Genomic DNA, 19,935 nt, shown 5'->3' with positions numbered 1-19,935 from the left:
CCCAAAATCAGAAAATTGGCCCGATCGATTGCCTTGGGGGCAAATCGGCCTGTCCGATTCAAATGACTAAAATTCGATGACGAAGTCGGATGACGAAATCAAACTGCCTGACTGGCAAAATTGGCCCACCAAAAGTCAATTGTCGGCCCAAGAGGATCGACTGGTCCAATTTGGTTGGTTTGATTTTGAGAATCAGACATAAACCCTAGAATAAGGCGATTGAAGCTGCTAATCAGCATCCAATTCTAAGAATCAGATGATTGAGAATGGACCAAGGTTATATCCCAAATTTTTTTTAAAAAAAGACAAAAAAAACACAACTGTGGCTGACCCTACCAATAAATGCATAGATAATGCCCAACTGAGTAGGAAGACACAACAAAAATCCTAGTAGACCAAAGATTGGCCAATAATCGCGCTTAGAGCCAAACTAGGCAAGGACAAAGAGAGCGGAATAAACATGATAATTATTTCTTTACGTTCACACACCACTCTGATATGAACACTTGAAGCAGACAGAAGAAAGCTGAAAGCCTAATTTTGCATCGTGCATAGAAAAGACACCACACATGCTGTGAGTGAATATAAGTTGAGGATTAGTTGCAATAAAAGGGAACACATTCAGAGATAATAATAAAGTAATAACAAACCCAACTGTAGGAGACAACCCCAAACATAGAATGAAACCTTGGACCACAAGACCACCAAGAAAAGCAAGAAGCAAGTGCCATTGGAACCACAATTGTTCCTGACCTGCTCAACTTCATAAGTAGCCTAGTGGATCAAGAAATCATCAACATGGTAGGAATAGGCACAAACTTCACAAACGATGAGTTAGATGTGAGGGACTTCCTGATCGAGATCCAAAATATGACTTGCAAGCAAAGGTAGATCATCAAGGTAGGCTAGCCCATGAGATCATAGTAGACCTTGAGGAAGAGAGGAAGCTAGCACGATAGGCATTGGATCGCATGGTAGCATACAATCAAGAGTAGTAAGCAAGAAATTTGCAATGAGATAGAGATGCAAGAGGCCCATCGAATACTAGCTCTAGCCAGTAGGAACCAAACATGACCAAATGCAAAGAGGGAGAGAGCATTAGAAGAAGAAATTATGTTGAGCGAGCTTATCACAAAGTGACTCCTAGACAACACCACTACAGATAAGAGTGGAGTAGCTTTGGTAACCTCAGTGCTAGTAGGATTAAGAATCAACCAAGGTTCTAGGAGCTAGTCAAAAATCCTTGCATTCATATGGAGTAGCTAGATAAGTATCAGCCTAGTGACGACCTGTATAGCTTTGTAGAGCAGTTTGAGAAAGTCTGTGAGGCAAATGGCCTCACTCAACACACACAAAATTTTGGCTTATGCCTAGGTGATAAGGGCAAAAATTGGTATCCTAGCTTAGACATGGCGGATGGGACCAACTTCAATGACCTCAAGTGTCTCTTCATCAATAGATTCTCTGAGGTGAGGTATTCCAACAACCTCATAGTTAAATTGATGACCGCCAAGCAAAGGGAGAGGAGGACATTAGGGATTGTGTTACTCATGTGCGGAGTCTCTTTAAGAGGATCCTAACCAATGAATGACCCACAGAGAGATCTGTATCCATGGTGTTTATCAATGGAATCCATAGTGAAGATCTCTATAAGGCCTTAGCAAGAAACTCAAGTTTGTAAAGAGATGCATTGGTTAGAGTCTTTGAAGAAGCTATACGAGTGGACGATCAGCTAAAGGAGAGAATCTTGAGGAGTACAATTCGAGATAAGGATATGTCTAGAACTTTAGAGAGAGCCACTACCTCTAACGAAGGATCCAGATAGACTACACAAGACAAGGGAAAGGCCCTTGACCAGAGCCAAGAGCTAGTCGAGATGAAAATGGAGCTAGCTAGATTGTGGGAATTATTGGGGAGACCTACACGGCCTCATGCCCATTGTGTGTATTGTAGCGCATACCACCTTCTAGCTAAGTGTCAAGACCCTAGGTCTCAACCTTGTGCTAATTGCGGTAGGCTTGGCCATGATACCATGCGTTGCAGGATACTAAGGGAAATCCCATACCCACAAGCCTACAACCAACCATACCTAGGGAACTGGCCACCAAACTTCTTCAGGAGGGGAGCCCCTTTGGCTCTTCCAGCACCTAATGATGCTAAAATAGCCATCCCTAGGATGGAGATCAATCCCACAAGTATCCCTAGGCCCCAGGACCCTTCGTAACCTATCCACCGAGCGATGCTCCAGTCCAATATGCGGAGGAGCCAAGTGAAGAGGAAGCCTACATGAACCCTTACGTCTCATACGATGAAGAGGGCAACCCAATCCTTATGGATTATAGACCAATTCCGGTGACGACCTTAGGAACAGATAGGGGTAGAGGCTTGGGTCTGTTAACCCCAACACGAAGAAAGCAAAAGGAAATAAAAAAGATGCAGATCAAAGGCGGAAAAGAGGTAGCTCGACTGAAGAAAGAAGAGGAGAAAAGGCCAAAACTACAAGGGAAACCTTAAAAGTCCTAGGCAGCTGCAAAAGGGAAAAGGTGCATTTTAAAATACAAACACGCACCCTGAAATCTTGTAAAAGAGTGCCAGGCAGTGGAAAAGCGAGAAAGCCAAAATAAAAGACAAAGACAAAGACAAAGGCCAAGGCGAGAGAAATGGAAGGCAAAGGCGCACAAGAAAAAGCGTGAATCGATACTTTTGTAAAAGAGCGCAAGAGTATCATGGTTTAATTCAAGGAGCGCCGGGCTCTCACCCGTGCAATTTGTAAATGTAGACGGGCGGTGGAAAGGAAGCTAGAAAGATAGAAGGACAATGGGAAAAAGGGCCTAGGCTATGGCCGGCCATGTAAAAAAGGGGATGACCGCCCAAAAGGGATTTAGGGTTTTGTATATAAAGTTGAAAAGTGAATGAGAAGATTATTCTTGTGTGTGGCCAAAATTAGCCCTCCTCTTCTTCTTCTTCTCCTTGTTCTTGCTTGCTTGAGCTTGTGCTTGAGAGAGAGTGTGTGAGAGTGTGAGGGAGTGAGTGTATGAGGGTGAGGGACCCGAGAGGAGAAGCTCTCCATCTTCTCCTCTCTTCTTCTCTTCTCTTCTCTTCTCTCGTCTTGCTCACGGCAATGGAGCTTGGAGCGTGGAGCTTGAGGATGGAGCTTGCTTGAAGCTTGCACTTGGATCGTGGAGCTACTGGAGTGCGCGGGAGAGGAGGTAACTCGAACGGCATGGAGGTAAGCTCACTACACCCGCAGATGTGGATGGCGCATCGGCTATGTGAGAGGTAGCCATTAGTGCTCGGCTTGGAACGCTTGAAACAACAAGTGGTCCGTGGGTCTTGCCGGTTGAGCGAAGGCTCCCACATTTTGGTTATATTGCCAGGACCAACGGATTCAAGCCTTGAGAGCTTGCATGCTTCGAATCGAGCTTCCAAGTAAGGGTTTCCCCGAACCGATGCTTGAGATAGGTAGATAGTGAGGGGGTTGAAGATGGTATTCGATCTCCTTGGGAAGTAGGTTTTTTGCTTTTTGAGAGTTATGTAGTGAGATGGAGTAGAGTAGGTGTTTACTTAGTGAGTTGTATGCATTAGAGTAGGAGAAAACAAAGAAAAACAAAGAAAATAAGCATTAGGGTTACTGTTGCAAAACAGGGCAAGAATCGTGCAAAAGTGGTAAAAAACTTACTTGTGATGCCTAAGGTCGGTAAGTGAGTTATTGGGGGTGCTAATACCATACCCAGAAGAGGGTATAAGAGCCAAAAGTGGCAAGAAAGGCCACATTGTGCATTGCAGGGTTTAAGGAGAGCAGGAGAAAAGAGGAAAGCTTGGCGAGGAAATCCACTTCAATCTTGGCATCAGGGAGATCTTCGGCTAGCCCAGGTAATTCTACACCTCCCCCTACAGTAGTAGGATCAATCTGGAGTTGCTCGACAAGGGGGAAGGCCCCCAATGCCCTACACAACGAATTTTGTGAGCTTCGACGAAAACACGCACGACGTTCGGTGCGTCTGAGTCACGTCGACTCTGGTCCAAGGCCCAGACTTGGCCCTCGAACCACTCGGCCCACTCATCCGACTCGGCCAAACCCTAGTCATGGCCCTCAAACCAACCCTCGGACCCCATCTGAGGCAAACCGTTCGAGTCGACCCATTTGACCGTCCGAATCAAAACTTTTTGCCACGTGGCACATTCGATCTCGGCCCGTTTGAACAACCCATCCGAGCCTCAAATTTAGCCCTCGGCCCAAGTGCCATTCGGCTGTCCGAGTCACCTTGTCCAAATTCACCATTCGGCTGTCCGAATCAAAACCGTCGGAATCTAAACCTGACATTCGGCCCTCGGCCCTGTGCCTCGGCCCGTCTGAGTGACTCACTCGGACCCTGCAATTTGGATCAATTGGTCCGAGTATAATTTTTTATCAAATTTTCAGAAATTTGACCTAGCCCGGCTAAAATGCAGCAACACGAACTGTCGAAAGCCTGTAGGACACCCAGAACGCTATTCTGGCTCATGGAATAGGCAAAATCGTAGGGTGCAAACGCTTAGGAGCTAGAGGCAGGCAATCACAAGACCAGGGACTTAGGCGCAATCTGCCGAGGGGGAAAGCCTAATTAGACCAAAAAACGAACGAGGCAACGAAGTGGAAAAGGAGCGCCGAGCCCCAAAATTGACCCCACAGGCTATATAGAACGAAAGGCACACTGCAAACCCACGACTGGGCCGAACCCTCGAGTAAGTGGTTCAAGATTTGGCAGAATGATCCTCCAAGCTGTGCATGGTGCCTACGGCAATGACCCTGCGAGTCGAGGAGGGGACTGCCTCCAGGACCCCCACAAAGGGGGCCCTACCCCCTCCTTTTCCACCCCAAGTAGGTTGGAGAGAGAACGCACGCTCTGTTAGGCCCTCCAACTTAGACCCTCAGGCAATAATGGCCCTATGCAAGCATGGAGGCTCCCTTGCAAAGGAGCAACTAGAAGGTCGCACTTGAATAGAGGCAAACAGAGATCCTAGAACCTTAACAGTCCAATCTAGCCATCAAGGGAAAAAAGGTCACACCCCGAGAACACAAAGACATTGTGTTCAAACCATGTCTAGTTAGAACGAAACGCAACATCAGAAAGCTACAAATGCCAAGATGACTAGACATGACACTCTTGACGAGAGATGTACCTTGAGCAACACTGCACAGACAACCCAAGACATTGGTGGAGAATCTACGTCTAGTCATGCAAGTGTGGACTCAAGGGCATTTGTCAGAAGGCTGAAATTTACAAGCCAAGACCCAGAAGATGAAGACATAGTACCACTTGCTTATCTTAGGGTCAAACTCACCGCAAAGAGAGAGCATACTATCGATGCTCTGATTGATGAAGGGGCAGCTTTTAATGTCTTGACCTATGAGGCATGGACCCTACTAGGCCAACCAGAACTGACACCGACTAATGCAACTCTTAGCCCTTATGGGGGACCTAAATAAGATTGACATTCTGAAAAATGCTAATAAGTCATTACAAGACAAGCTAGCACGCTTAACGAACACTCCAATAGGATTCAGAGAGAGAAAGAGACCATTAAAAAATATAAGTAGCTTGTGTGTGAGAGTAAAGAAAAGAATATTAAATTTTGCAAATAAATATGTCTCTAACATGTTAGGTATTAATATTCAAGAGAGTAAGGAGAGAATCGGTCTTTTAAAAGAGACTATGAATAAGATGGTATTTTGAGGATTCTTAGGTCGCCTCAGAATATGGATTTTAGAGACCTAACTCTTAGAGAACTAGTCAAGGACTTAAAGGATACAATAAAATCAAATGAAATTGTAGAGACATGTGATACCGTGGGCATTAGTCGAAAAGGTTATTGTGCTATGTCAAGATTATGGTTTAAAAATCTAAAATGTAATAGAATAACTGCATTTGGGTTACCTCGAGCCCTTAGAATATCGGTTGCAAGGACTACCATGAATTGTAAGATTCCACAAGATTGAGTTTTCAATACCATCATTTAACAATATATGATTTGATCTAAGAAGAGTGCAAATTGCAATGGTCCACATATATAGACTCGCATGAAAGGAATGCCACGGTGTTTTGAAGTTTTCCTTGAAGCTAGATGAAGCACATATTCAAAAAGGACAAAAGATGGAAAGAGTCACTATTTGCATCATGAATAGGGTATTGGAATACAGTAATGGTGGGGATCAAGAACTAGTGCATAAGTTCCAGTCTTAGATGCAGATTTGGTGGGTTGATGCTAGGTATCAATTGGGAATCATCAAACACTAAAATGGTTATTCCCTCATACAGATATTCCAAACATTATTAAGTCTCAAAGCAAAGGAGAAATGTTGGTTGTTGATGGGGTTGGTAATTTTAATATGGAATGGCACATGAGCACTAACTTGAAAACTATCAAATGTATACTTGGAATATGTAATGGAGCAAATGCAAAATATCCTTGTATTTATTGCATGGAAAGTGTTGGGTCTAAAGTGTAATGTTCTAATGTGAACTAGTTCGAATAGGAAATTGGGATAATTTTTTCTTTTTTAATTAAATAAAGATTGAAAAATTTTCCCTCTCCTCCAGTCGACAGTCGAGCTGGAGGAAAAGGGAAATAGAATGTAGAGCGAGCTCCTTGCTGGAGCTTGCTCACACTCTGAGCAGACACGTGGGGGAGGGAGAATCCTATCCCCTCCCCCTATATAAACTAGAGGAGGTTGGCCTTAATGGGGGAGGAGACAGACACTGCAGCATCGTGAAGGAAGAGAGAGATCAAGAATGACGATTTGTTGCACTGTTGTAAGTGGAGAAGGGCCATTGATTGCCACCGAATACCAGGTCCTCGACGCCCTCTGCCATCACAGACCCCGCCCGGCCATCGGAACGCCATCGACGGGCGTTGTTTTCTTTCCCCCTCCCACGTGGCGCTGAAGCTTCAGAAGCTTCCTAGGGGGAAGCTTCTAAGGGGCCTCATAAGCCCCCTTCCCCCCCCCCCCCCCCCCCCCTTAAGCCCCCTTCCTTGGGCTTTGGAACCATCCCCCCCCCCCCCCCCCCCCCCCGTTTTAAATTTCGCTTAGCCCCCCTTCCTATGGCTTTTAGGATTACCCCCTCCTTCCTCCAAGTTTGCCTTTAAGGGCCCTTAGGCTTTTTCCCTCCTTCCAAAATGTATAGCCTTTAAAGGCTACTTTTTCCCCCTTATAAAAATTCCTCCTAAGGCTCCCTTAGGGACTTCCCCCCCCCCATAAAAGGTTACTCCAAATGACCTTTCCTTTTCCCCCCCATGTTTTCTAAAAAAAACCCCCCTTAGGCCCATAGCCTTTAAGGCTACTTTTTTCCCCTTGGAGTTCTCCCTTAAGACTCTATACGGCCCATTTTCCCCCAACAAAATTTTACCTTAGCCCTTTCCTTTCATGCAAAAATACCCCTTGGAACTCTCCTATACCTTATTTTTTTCCCACATGTAAAAGAAAGAAGAATGTTGAGGGTCGTTTGACACCTTCCTTTCCCACTCAAAAGCCTCATAAGGGATTCCACACCTTTTATTCCCCGTTCGTGCGAGTCTTTACAAAGGCCATTAAGCCTTCCCCATGGATTTAATGGGTCTTAGTCGTGAAAGATTTTGAAACACCCCTTTCGAATTCCCTACTTCAAGGAGGAAGCCTTCTAAAACTACTTTCGACGGACGGTGCAAGTTATTGCAAAAGGGAGCCACGGTGGAATTTCAAAAAGGAGTTGTAAAGCTGCTTCCATGATGGAAATGCCTCCTAAGAAAGTCCAAGGCGCAGCCACGGGAGGGTTATCTCCCAGCATCCACGTGGACATCTCACCCCAAGCCTAGGTTTTCCTTCCTAATTTTTATTTGGTATTGTTGTAATTCAGCCATGCAAGGTTAATTGTTGGAAATACAATATATTTTTGTCCTAAATGCTCACGACGGAGGAACTTAGTCATTAATACTTTCAATAAAATATGCAAAAATAAAGAAAGCATAAACGCATTTCTAGCAAATAGCTTTATGCATTAAAATGAATTAAAAATTAGATTATTGTCCATTAAAATAGTATAATTCACTGTCATAGCGCATTATGCATCCTTGATGCATGGAGGAAAGTATCAAAAAAGTATTTTAAATGCTTCGTTTAATCCTAGAAGTATAAACGGCATATCACACTATTAACCCATATCCTCTTTGCAATGAGTCATTGTGGAAAGTGCAAGGCATGAAATGATTCTTACGATGCATAACTCTAGGAAATTATCATTTGTCAACTGCAAAAATTATCAAGAAAAAAGTTGCTTGTTTAGCATGAATTTTGTTTGCAAAGTTATAGGAAGATTAGTTGGAATTAACCTAACCTATGCCTGACCTCAAATCGATAAGTTAGGGTTGAAAAATCAATTTACACACAGACAACGAGTCATGTGAAAATGATTACATGATTATCTTCTAGAGTTAAACAAATTGGCATAAACCTAAAACAAAGGACCACAGTAATGATCTTTCAACTCTTCCAATCCAATAAATTCATCTGCATTATCTACATCTATATTGGTTACATCACTTTGCGATCTTGGCCAAAAATCTATGAAAAACAAATCTTCTTAGACATTTGGAGTTTGAAGAGCGTAGATCATATGTTTCCAATAATCAATCACTGGTGTTATAAACTTTGTGAACTCTACTTCAAGTCCTTGTACATTTGACCATCTTTCCCAATACTTCAAATAATATTTAACTCCACTTACTACTTCTTGATGATCCTTAATGCACTCAAACATGGGCAGCAACATTGGAACACCCTTTGGAAGAGTAGGCTTTCCTGCAAGGTCTCTCTTCCATAATTCAATGACACCTTCTCTTGGTAACCGGCACCAGGGGACTTTGGATGCATCTTGTATTGCATGACATGTGTATCTCCTTGTATATAAAACCGAAATTGTGAGTGACCAACAAGTGTATCTTTGGAATCACACAAGTATCCCTCAATGTATCTCTTAAAGTCAAGCACATGTGTCAATAAGAAAGGTGTAGGACTTGTCATCTAGCATGATTGAAAATGTTGCATAAGATGAGGAAAAGTGAAGGTCATGCTTGTCCTTAGCTTCTCTGAAAATTTGTTGAACATTGCATTGATGTCTTCATGTGTATGACCCACCATGAGAAACCCAAGCTGGATCATCTTGAATGTTCCTCGTGCAAAAAACAATGATAGATATGCAAAGAGATAGTGATTTTTGTTTTCTGATCCACAATTATCAAGTTGAAGTAGTAAGTTCCTTGGAAATCGTTTGAAATGATGATGGCCATCCTATGGTGTATTATCTTCCATGCATGACTTATTTTGTGCAACACTTGATGGTGATCTAGTGCTTTTTTCAAGTTGAGTCCATATCTACGTTCTCCATGTCCATGTGTAATCATGCATGTTAAAGAAACTGGTAGTTGAGTAGATCTTTCAGTCTCTTTTGATTGAAGCCTTAACCTAGGGATAACTGTCTTTTGCTTGTCCATTTTATCATGTATAATGCACAAGTTTTTATTTGGATCTAATGTTGAGGCCAAGCGCCAACTGTAGTATATGTTTCGACAACTTTTTTCTTGTAGCATGTGACATTGACGATTCTTTAGAAGCAAATTTCGCTCTTGAAGACACTTTGTTGCTGCAAGTTGCTCTTTGATCTCTGAGCAAATACTACATTTGGAGAACTCACTTGTCTTTTCTAAGGTTACATGCTTGAACTCTATGTTCCAAATACAATTGAAGGTGGACAAGGACATTTGCTTACATCTAATACCACACAATGTTTTATTTACTTTTGCCCATATATCTACCTACTTGTAAACATCTAGGATTACCAATTGTGTCTCCCTTGATCCATCTTGGATTGTTCTACTCTTGTGTGGCATTTGCTATGCATTCTTCTTAGCAAAGACTCTAAGTATGGCTCTTCCCATCTCTGTGTGATCCCAAGCTACTCTTATTACCCCCTTGTTTCCATGCATTGCCCTCCTCACGCCATGCTCAAATTGTGTTTTGTACCTATAAAAAGATGCCTTTGGGATTCCATGAATCTCATACCATGCCCTTCCACATACCACTTGTCTATTGAAGATGAAGTTGTAATTCCTTGTTCCCAAGTAATCAATCTTGTATGATGATTCAAACTTGTCATAAACATAGTTTGTGCGGACTTCAAATTGCAATTCCCAAAATTATTTGGGTAACTGTTGCATTGCTTCTCTATCAGAAAATTGACAACCCTTTTCTTGGCAATAATAAATCATGGAAACTTGTGAAATGGAATCCATAGAAGTCCTCAAGTTTGCATCTTAGGGGCAATAATTCAAGGCTTTCTATTGACCATACAATATGATCTCTTCTGAACAAAATTTGATTTTTTTGCAGAAACATAATCTTCATTGGTATCTTTCATGTTTTTGGCACAAGCATTTGTAGAGGTAAATTACGTGTATGATTGTTGCCTCTACAAATGTGAAAAAGCCAATAATATAACCCCTGTCCCAACACACATATTGTTGCCTTCTGTCCATAGTATCACTCTACATTCTCTCCAACTTTCACAAATACTAAGCACATCAATATCCTCAGAAGGTAAGACATGGTTTTATTCGTAATCATCTCCTCTGCCACCATAAATTGTTATTGAGTTTGAAACAACCACCACATCTTTCTTTCCCCATTTTGCAAAACCACCTATAGCTTCATGAACCTTCATTGCATCAATTGTTAGGAATGGCAAATATGCTGCTACATTTAAATATTTATCAATAGCCACCCCACTGAAATATATCCATCTTCAAGTGTTTATCCATGGCATGTCTCATTTGGATGTATTGCATGCACTCTCCCAAGTGCAACAATCTCATGATCAACTAGCAAATTCACAATTTCTCCAAAATAAAATTTGTTATTCATGATACATGTACAAGTGAGAAAATGGAAATTTTATCATTTGTATGTTGTCACCTCTCAGAAAGAAGAAAATAGTAATGAAATTGCTAAATACAATGAAGTATCAAATTTCATTAAAATGAAAAAAACACTTAAACATTAGATAGAATGAGTCCAACTTCCATAATAGAAAGTATTAATGGAAGCATCCTACAGAAAGGGGATAGATTTGACCATATGGCCAAAAACAAACTTTCTCATGAACTATGCCCTAAAGTAAATAAGAAAAGTTTCCTCTATTATTTTTGGTTGCCCTTTATTTTACTTTATTTTATTAGCTACTCTTTGAGTAAGCAAAAACTTCTTTGTGTGTTCTCATTGGGAAAAGATATAGCAAATGTTTAAAACTTGTACTATATCTATTCAACACGAGAACAATGATTAAAATGATTTATAATGTGTCTAGGAAAATATTTAGCCACCTGGTCAAAAATCTATTGTATGTATTCCATAGTATAGCAAATATAAAAATTATTTGTGATCCCCATAGGAGAAAACATAGTCAAATGATTGAAACCTTTGTTGTATGTATTTCACATGGCAAAAATGATAAAAGTTCATTATGGTCACCATAGAAAAATATTTAGTCAGATGGTCAAAACTTCTAGCAAAATACATATAACAAGGATAAAAGTTCATTGTGATCCTTATGGAAAAAGATTTAGCCAGATGGTCAAAACCTCTATTATAACTATTTTACACAAGACTTAGGATTAAAATTCTTTGTGATGTCCACAAGAAATGATTTAGCCATATGGTCAAAACATGTATTGTATGTAACCTAGGTGATAGTAAGGATAATAATTGTTTGTGATGCCCATAGGACAAGATTTAGCCAAATGGTCAAAGCCTTATTGTATGTGTCAACAAGGATAAATAATCGCTGTGATCTCCATTAGAAAATATTTGATCCAATGATCAAAACCTTTATTTCATGTATTCCACATGACAACAAGGATAAAGATATTTTATGAGAAACTCTCACCTCATGCTTAAATGTTGAAACCACAATGACCTCTAAAGAATAGGAGATTTCATTCCCTATGACACAAAGTTATAAAGATTGAGGAAATTTCAACATCAATTAGAAGCTATTTGAGAAGGAAAAGATAATTTTTATCATGGTTAAATATTTATAAATCTTATACTACCTACTTATTGATAATAGTAAAATGTATTATATTACATTTTATTTTTAAGTTATACTATTTAAATCATGTGATATTAGTTTATCTTACTATGTGCATATTATAGAATATAGTATCAAAATATTATATATATATATATATATATATATATATAATTTAGTCATAGCTAATAAATATATTTAAAATATATTAGATCATATTTTGTAAGATTATGTATATTTAATGTATCTAATATATAATGTATAATATCATTGAGGATTTTGAAGCCACCTTAGTGATAGTTTGAGAGTAGAATCTCTAGCAGGGTAGGATAGAGAGTTTGTAGGAAAAATCTCTAGTTGTAGAAATAGGGGAAATAGCCCAATGGTGGGTTCTTAAGGAGGGGCGAGAGGGAAGGAGCGGGTCTAGGACAAATTGTGAGAAACTGAGGGCAATATCCTCCTTGGTGGAGGTTTGGGAGCAATGCCCCCCCCTTGTAAGGTTTGGGGACAATGCTCCCAATGGGGGGGTTCGAGGGATAGCGCCCCTTGGTGGGGGTCTACGGTCAACACCCCTAGTAGGGGGTTGGGGATAGCACCCTTGATGGGGCTTTGGGGGCAATGCCCCCAAAAAATGGTTCGAGGGGTGGCACCCCCTTGGTGGGGGTCTGGGGATAGCACCCCAAGCGGGGGTCCACAGCGGGGGAGGGGAAGGCGCAGCGCCCTCAGTGGGGGTTTGGGGGCAATGCCCCCGACGGTGGGTCCGAGGGCAGCCCCCCTTGTGGGGGTCTGGGGGCAACACCCCTAGCAGGAGTCCAGGGGCAACGCCCCCAACGGCGGGGTCTAGGGGCTGCCGCTAGACCCCAATGGGTGATGGTATAGCCATTATGTGATTTTTGAAAAATTCTTGACTTGAAATCTTTACTTAAATTGAAAAATAGATACAAAAATAAGACCTAAATCTACTCGTATTTGGTAACAAGTTATAGTTATTCAAATAGCATCATGCATTAAATGATCCCTTTCATAAGGTCCGTCTTTACAACTAATCATGATATTTTTCAAAATGAGTTTCTCTTCCCCTCCCTCTCTCTTTCATGCAACTCTCTAGCCTAAGTGTTTTCTCTGTTGTGTTTTTACAATTACAGGTTTTGCATCTCTGATCCTTTGTTTTTTTATCTTTGCTCCTATCGCCCTCTCTTTGCAAGTTTTGTAGCCCTAACCTTTGGCAATTCTATCCCCTTGCTCTTCTTTGACTTCTTTCCATTGTTTCATTTTCTCAAACAAAAAACAGATTGTGTAGTGGAAATTCGTGTTCGATTCAAGGTGTTATGACCAAAACTACGTGCGTCTTCAAATCAAAAATCTTGCTCCAAGGCTTCATCAATTCAACAGGGCGGTGTGAATGATCGCCACTCCACAACATGTCTGCTCTACTTCATGGGCGATTTTTGTTACATTGGCACACAATACTGACTTCTACTAATTACAACAAGTTTTCAACTCTTCCTTACTTCATTTCTGATTTTGAGTTAAACTACATTGATTTTGATCATTTCAATCCATACAATTACTATAAATCACACTACTACTATTTTGTATGATTAGTATTGAATAATATTAAGATCAAATACCAAAAGAATTTATCTAAATAAGAATCATGTATGGAAATTAAATGCAATCTTTATTTTTGTAGCAATGAGATTAGGCACTCACTCTCTAGAATTCAATGTCTTCTTCTTCTTGATTGCTTGATTGATCTCCTAGAGTATCTATCTTTTTTTATGTCCACTACCTTGCAAATGATAGCTTCTTTGCTGTGAATATGAAAAACATGATTTCTTGCACTGTTGAAAATACTCTTTTTGCTATGAATATGAAATATATGATTTGTGTTATGCTCAAAAAACTCTCTTAGATGTGAATATGGAATAAATGGTTTGTGCAATGCTTTTATCAATGAGTGCTTTCAAAGTACTAACCTTTCTTTCTATTTTGTGATGCTATATACCTTAAGGTTTCACCTCAAGGCTAAATCTAGCCTTATATTTCTTGTATCCTTCAGTAATATTAGAGCATTTAATTAGGTTCTTATACATTGTATTATACTTTACTATATAGAACTTTCCATTATATTGTATTTTCATAGTAAAAGCATTTCCATCAGATTTTATGGTTTATAATTTTGCAATAAGCATATGGCTAGACAATACTTACTAATACTCAATATGATTTTGCCATAGGATGTAATTTGATCTTCTAACAGCACATATCATGATCTTTCATCAATCTATAGATTAGACCATATGGTCAAAAATTTTCTTACAATATAAGAATTACTTTTTGTTATTTTATTCAATACAATTTGAGATTTTTCCATGAGGTCAAATCTTTTCTTATAATATAATATGTAATTTATGTTATTTTTTCCAATATACTGCGAGATTTCTCCATACGGCCAAATCTTCTCCTTAAGCTATCTCTTGGCCAAAATAAGGACTCTTGTAGTATCACAATATCTTGCAACAAATTTACCACTAAGTTTATTTTACCACAAGAATGACATTTCGCCATTTGGTCAAATACTTTATTATATTATCAACTCTTACTTACTCCCAAAAGGAAAGGCTAGTTTCTACTTAGAATTCCTTACTTTCTATAATTTGGCCATGTGGTCAAATCTTGTCTTGCAACAAAAAAACCACTTTTTTAGAAATTGATCCTAAAAAATTAAGACTAAATCTATGGTGGGTTCGATCACACAAATTTTGGGTATGCTGGATTTGGTTGTATGGCAAAATCTTCTAAGAAAAACATCTTCTATATTATCTCCAAAAAAGGAAGACCATGTTCTACTTCGAAATCCTTGATTACCTACTATATTTATAGGAAGTTTCGCCTTGTGGTCAAAACTTGTCGTGCAATAAACAAACCACTTTGTTTCCATAAACCATTTCTTTCATTTCAATTTTTCACAACTTCCTATCTATATGTTCATATATAAATATCATATCATTTTTCCACAAATTAGCCACTTTTTCCATTCCACTACAAAATAAAAATTGGCCATATGGTCAAATCTTTCATTTTGTTTCAATGCTAGCATCCAAGAATCCCCCATTCTTGTTTCGTCCAGCCATATGATCAAATCTAATCTCATACATCTTGCAAACCATGAGACCACTTTTTCATTCCACTATAAAACAATATTTGGCTATATAGTCAAATCCAATTTCACAACATGTTGCAACAAATGAATCACTTTCTTCATATGGTTATGAAACTAGATTTGGCCATATGGTTAAAACCAATTTATAGAAATTGTCTTATCTTGTAGGTTTCACCATGAGTTCAAATCTCCACCTTTTAAGTGTTTTTCACATTACCTTATATTGATATCTATGGGATTTGCTACATAGCCATATTTGTTTATCTGTGAACCACATCCTCTCTTTAACTAGAAACCATATGGTAAAAAACCATGGCAAAGTTTCTAATCTTATAGATAAGTCTTATGACTAAATAGGATTTCACCACACGACTAAAACCAATGACAATGTTTTTACAATATAGCTCCTTTCAAGGGAAACTTACATGTGCACTAATTAAAACGTTAACTTTGGGCCAAATGGAATCGTAAGATTGCTACATAACCACATTGATATATGGGTGGATCTCATATTGGACTAAATCTCATTCTTTGATTAAATAGGATTTGACCACATGGCCAAAAATCTTAGCAAAGTTCCTAGAGTATGATCCTTGCATAGGAAACTTACATGGAGAAGAAATCCAATGTTAACTTAGGGATAAAATCATCCATGACATTTTCTACATAACCACAATGATTTTTCACTATATCTCATACCACACTCACACTCAACATTTCATTATCACTTGACCATTTGGTTAAGCCCATGGTCAAGTCTCACTATTAATAGAATTTGATCTTCTCACCGAAGTCCATGGCAAAGTTTTACTATATGATTCTTGCAAGAGAAACATAATTAATGCTTACTTAGGACTAGAATAATCCATGAGATTTGATACATAAGCACATATATTTATGGTTGGATCTCATATCACACTTAATCTCAAATTTCAATATTTTATTTTATGGAAGAGTCCCTTTGGAGTACATTTGTCTTGTATTTCATAAAATATTGTGTTGTTGTGTTTTCAATTTTCAACCTAGAAATCTTATACATTTATTTGGGTTTTGTAAATTTTGGATATTTTTAAATCCACTTTTATCTGATAACTTTTTCTCTTTGTAGAACTATTCAATTGTAAAGAAAGATAGCACATCCAAAAAGGAGACCCAAACCATTGATGGAGTTAGTGGTGATTTTGTGTATCCATAGTATGTGGATGTTTATGATAGTCAAGCAAAAAGGGCTGACAATGTTCTCTTATGTACTTCAAGGAGTGATATTGCATTTTCTCATCAAGATGGTGTCATAGAGAAGATAACAAATGGATGTGCTGGGAAAGAGGGAATACCATGTAATCTTGTTAAGATCAAGGGAAAAAATGTAGTATACAAACTTGATCCTTTGTCATTTCACTTTGCCCATATTAAAGAGGACGAAGAATACTCTTTGAAAACAATGGGATGGACCTTATTTGAGGATGTAAAGGGCACATAAAACATTATATTAGCATTCCAAGCTGTCCAAAATAGTGAGCTACTTTCCCTATCAAGAAAAGGTGATTGCCCCAACAAAAGAATGAATCTCCAAGATAAACAAATAGACTTCTGATCTTCACCTTCTTCTCAAGAAGAAAATAATTCATCAAATCCCACAAGCTCAAAGTCAAAATCACCTCAATAAAGCTCCTTGTCACAAGCTCTTGTTGTTAGTATGGTTGCTAACACTACTAAGAATGATGCCACTTTAACTTCCATGCTAGAAGTTACACCTGCAAAGCCAATAATTTCTCTTGAGGTCAAGGGAGTAGAAAGAACATTCGATTTTCCTGAGATAGTTAAGACAAAGGGAAACAAGGAAGAATCAAGATTTCACATGTTTGAAAAATTCTTTCCATTTGGTCCAACAACACAATTTCCTATTCTCGTTGATAGGTGTTATGAAGCAACTCCTTTGTATGCTTATAGGTCACTGTGTTGGGATTATGTAGAGAAGCTAACCATGTCTTTCATAAATAATCCCATGAATACAGCAACAACAACATATCTTATGCCTTTTGTACAAGACAGCAATGAGAAGAGACAAATGCATCATGATGAGGTGGATGCTAATAAGTTAGACACTTATAGTTATTGGATTATATTCGGGCTTCACTTAATTCATGCACCAAATATATATATTCAGAGTAATACTACACGCTGTCTAACAATCAAGCATTTATACACCACGAGAAATGCTAGAATATTCGTTGATTGTCCTGCGAAAATGTGCATTGAGCTTTCACGAATGAAAAATATAGAATCACATAATGTTATGAAGAATGTCCCTTATGTTGAGCAACTTCAACAATTGAGAGATTAGTGGCTAGCATTTGGTTCTCCACCAAAACCCCAACAAGGGCTTTCTAAGACAAGCTGTCAAAGAGTACCATGGTAGGTAATCACATATAAGGTTACCTTCTCTTTTTGTGAAGATTAGTGTGATGCTCTTTCTTTTGTTCTATGCTCACTATTTTGATTTTTTTTTTTGCAAAGATTTGTGGCATACATTGGAGAAAATTGTGCATCTAGAGATTGCCATATGATTATTAGCTCGCAAGAAAAATTTGATAGTTGGATCAAAATCATGAAGAGATACTCTAGAGGTGAGCTTATATCCCAAGAGGAGAGTTTGAGAAAAAAGGGAAGGCAACCTTCTCTTGCTGCATTTCATTGCCTTATGGGTTTCAAGGATGAAGACATCCTTACATTACAAGAGGAGATCAATGAAGGTCATATCCTTTTTCTTAGAAAAAAATGGGATAAGGAAGATATGATTGGTGTGGAAACAAGGGCTAAGCAAATCAAGCAAGATAGGGTCCTAAAGGAGAAATTAGTCACTCTTTTCAATGCTTCAGTTCCAAAAAGTAGCATTGTGATGAAGACTTAGGAAGAGCTTGTTGATGATTATGATGTGATATCAATGATAAAGTATACACAAAGATTTTAGGCATTTGCAATGATTGGGTATCAAAGAAGCTCACACGTGAGGTTGATGCAGGGTTCCAACCAAATGGAGCAAAAGATATTGTGAACTTCCTAATTGGAAAAAAGTAAAATCCTCTTCAATCCTCCACTACTTCCCTTGGCATGTATATGTTGTCAGATGCAATCTAGAAACCTTTGATCTTATACATAATGTTTACAGACATCCAATTACCATTGGGGTTGTTGTTCTAGATGCAACACATGGGGTTGAGGGAATAAAATGGGACTCTATAAAGTTTGGAAAGGTTGTATCCACTCTACTACAAGTGACATGTGAACCTAAACAATTCATGTTGTTATCATTTCTTGATCTAAAGTAAATGGCAGCTTTCAAAAATGCTCTTGAAAGAATTTCTTGCAAGTATCACATGCTAGTTGGTAGTGAAATTGACTTCCTACCAATGGATATAACGTTTGCTTTTGGATGTAAAAGAGTGGGGATAGGTGGGTAGGACACGGGTATGGGAATACCCAATTATATTGACAGGGTATATAAGGTTTTGAGAGACCCAATTAGGGCATGAGTTATCAATAATCAAGTCTCTCTTTTCTCCTTCCTCCTAGCTTTCATGGCTTCCCTCCTCTTTCTCTCTCTTTTCCTGTCTTTCTCTCTCTTTTGCTAGTCTTTCTCTCTCTTCTTCTCTCATCTTCTTCCTCTTTCTCTCTCCTCTCTACAGTCTCTCCCTTCTCTCCTTCTCTCTCCTAGGTCTCCTTCATTACAGTTGGTATCAGAGCTTAGTTTTTAGATCCTTTATTTTCTCTCTCCTCATTTTCAAAACTCGTCTCCTTTTAGTCAGAAACCCTAGTTACTCAGACATAGAGGTACACAAGGAGTACTGTAGCTAGAGATGGCAACCTTTCTTGGAGTCTTAAATGGAGCTTGGACCAAAAATGGAGGCAGAAAGACAAAAATGGTAGGTCATTTTTCAACATTGAGGTAAAAATTCTAGGGTTTTAGTGGAGGAGGACACTGCAGCACTTAGAGGAAGCACTAGAGTGACTAGTGGGCATTCCCAAGAAGAAGACAAGCAGCATTGAAGACTTTTCAGAAGAAGACAGGCATCATTGATCCTTCCTTTCTCTCTCCTCCTTCCTCAACCCTTGCACTAGTTTTGTTGGGTCTGAGTCAAAGTAATGGCTCACATCTATGAGTGATATCTCTGAAGAGTCCAGATTCTGGAATGTAGCATCTGCAGTAGCAACTGCCATTTCAAAAACTTGATGCTTCTCTTTCATTTCTATGCCAGGAGCATCTGAGTCAAATGGGAATGACTTATGCTTCAAGTACATCTCATGGAGTTGTTGCTCACTCTCCCATGAAGAATTCTCCACTGCCAAACTTATGTTAGTTGAGTAGGAGCCTGAGGCATTTGAAAATATCCTTGTAGCAGCATCTCTCAATGGAACTCCAAGTTTCTCAGCTTGCTCCAAAGCATGCTTTCTTACAAAATTCATCTCAACAGGCTCATCTAATTGAAAGGTGAGAAGGATCGAAGCTTGCACGCGAGCTATGGCGGGAGAGCAAGAGCAAGAAAGAGAGAGACAAGAAATGGGAACTCCAACAGTCACAATGTGTGACCGGGCCTTCCTTTATTCAAACTGTCACTAAAAGAATAAAGAATAAAGTGACGTGACGAGCGCCCGCCACCTGCAGTGTGCAGT

At 39.2% G+C, this 19,935-nt stretch overlaps 1 pseudogene; it reads right to left on the bottom strand.

Moving 5' to 3' along the window:
• Positions 1–19,335: 19,335 nt before the first annotated feature.
• On the bottom strand, positions 19,336–19,728 carry LOC148010012 (magnesium-chelatase subunit ChlH, chloroplastic pseudogene; annotated as a pseudogene).
• Positions 19,729–19,935: the final 207 nt, after the last annotated feature.

This window comes from Lygodium microphyllum, chromosome 30, assembly GCF_053477565.2.
Source record: "Lygodium microphyllum isolate KBCC chromosome 30, Lygodium_microphyllum_v1.1.10, whole genome shotgun sequence".
Classification (NCBI taxonomy): Eukaryota; Viridiplantae; Streptophyta; class Polypodiopsida; order Schizaeales; family Lygodiaceae; genus Lygodium; species Lygodium microphyllum.
This window is presented reverse-complemented; position numbering and strand designations above follow the sequence as displayed.